At 40.9% G+C, this 2219-nt stretch overlaps 1 protein-coding gene across 2 annotated transcripts in view; it reads left to right on the top strand.

The window, feature by feature from the left end:
• Positions 1 to 2219, top strand: part of MRRF (mitochondrial ribosome recycling factor) — a 78014-nt gene that overhangs the window by 53753 nt on the left and 22042 nt on the right. The gene's annotated exons all lie outside the window — the stretch shown is intronic.

Below are 2219 nucleotides of genomic sequence, written 5' to 3'. Positions count from 1 at the left end.
TGGTCCTTGGAGAGGGACATCATGCTTGGGAGGGTGGAGGGACAGCGCAGGAGGGGAAGGCCCTCTATGAGGTGGATTGATTCAGTGACTGGGATAATCAGGGTGGGTGTATTGGAGACAGTGCGATTGGCACAGGACAGAGCAGAGTTTAGGGCTGTTGTACATAGGGTCACTATGAGTCACAAGTGACTTGACGTCTCTAAACAACAACATCTTTTAACGCTGTGTATAATACAAATGAAGAAACTGAGGACCAGAAAATTTAAGTAACTTTCCCCAAGTCACAGTTTAGGTACTCAAACTTGGATATATCCACTTCCTTAGTTCCAGGTCTTACATTTATCACATTGTCCCTTGGGCTCCTGACTAAGAACCTACCTCAGAATTGTTCTCTGGTCTCCTTGTGCTAATTTCTATATAAGCCTATGGCTCTTGTTATGGGAGTTGTTGTTGCTGTGTCCCTTTAAATCAAAACCAACTCATGGCTGACCCTCCAGCAGGTTTTCAGAGGCAGTTGATTAATTACACAGGAGGAGATTGCTCATCTTTCTCCTCTGGAACAACTGGTGCATTCAAACTGCATGCTTTTGGATTGACAATGCAGCTGCTTACCCACTGTGCTACCAGAGCTCCCTTCTTGTGGGGGTAGTGTGTGTAATTTACACATTCCAGGGAATATTGCGAATACCTTTTTCTTGCATGACCTGCACACATATAGACCTCTGGTGATCTTGAAAGGAACAGAAGTTGGAGAAGAATGCCTCATGACTTCTTTTGGGCTGAGGCAGCCACAAAGTGCATTTGAGCAACTGCAGCTGCTTTTTCAGCCCCTTCATTCCTATCGCCTGCCATCATCACATTTTTCCAGGGCCATTTATTCTGCCAGATGATTTCCAGTGCCCTGTTTCTTTCTGCCTTCCAGGCCTGGATGAGCCTCTCCACTCAGCTTTCTGATATCTGATATCAGTGTTGCTATCCACCTGGCCTGTGGCTTCTTAGAAACATTTTTACTATTGCTGTTCTCCAGCAATTCTCAAGTACATGAAATAGGGGCTCTCACTCAGCATAGATGTTCTCTGATTGAAACACACAAGGAAGTGCAATCACGCATCAGATGTGGAAGCATGAACTTGCTAAGAAGTAAGTTGCCATCAACATGTCTACAAAAGCTGCATACAAAAGGACTCATCCCTCTTTTTACCATTGTGTCTCATCTGTTATGGTACATAGCAACCAGCTACTATCAGTCATACACTATTCCATCATGCTGGGCCGTGTATATCTGCTCTAAGGTCTTGTCACAGAACAGTCTTTAGAAAGTGAATGGTCACTCTGTCCCCGGAGAGGACTAACATTACTGCTGATGGTAGAAATCCTTCCAGACTGCATGTATGATTTCCTTTGGGCTGAAAGGGCACATACAGAAGGTCTTAAGTTTTCATGAGACATTAGTAAATGTAAGACAGGTAGGGATGGGACGATTAGGGGTAGAAGGTCACAGAGTGTACCTCAGATCTTTCCTACTTTTTGATTTTAACAGATGCAAATTTAGTTCTTTAAAACTTGAAAACAAAACAGAAACCAGTTCTGTGAAACGGTACCTCATTTCTGGAAAATAACTTATACCAGCCCTTCTGTTCTAGGGAAATAAAAGGCTAGCAGTTCAAAGTTTAAAAGTATCAGATTATGTAAAATTAAATTTGTGAAGGATGTATAGAGTCTCAAACACTGATCACAAATAAACTGCTTTGTTGTAACACAGAGTACTGCCTGGTTCCTAATGCAGTCACTGATCCTTAGCTGATTGATTTGCATTGCCCAAGGGCACTTCAATTGGGCTATAGTGGTTTTTTTTTAAATACAATAGAGACTTTTCATTTAAACTTAACCTTGTAAATACTCGTGTGTAATTTAAAGCCAATAAAATATGGGTTTGAATATTGTTTTAGCTTATTATTTTTGATATGTTTTGGTATCAAATTACAAAGAATTGAAAACGAATAATAACTTAGTCCTAGAACCCATTCATTTGTAAACAAACTGCTAAAAGAAGCAAAGGTAATTGTTAGTTTGAGCCAGTCTACTTACTTTGTAAGCCCTTTGTCCTGTTGTACAAGGGCACTCCCATAATAAAGATTCTATTCTGTTATCAGAGCACCGCTTATTAAAATGATGGCACTACCCAGAGATGGGGAAGAAGGAATGTGATTATTTTAGTT

Source organism: Elephantulus edwardii, unplaced genomic scaffold (assembly GCF_000299155.1).
Source record: "Elephantulus edwardii isolate Elephantulus edwardi_28Jun2011 unplaced genomic scaffold, EleEdw1.0 scaffold00092, whole genome shotgun sequence".
Taxonomy (NCBI): domain Eukaryota; kingdom Metazoa; phylum Chordata; class Mammalia; order Macroscelidea; family Macroscelididae; genus Elephantulus; species Elephantulus edwardii.
The sequence above is the reverse complement of the archived record's forward strand: the minus strand, read 5'-3'. Positions and strand labels throughout refer to the sequence as shown.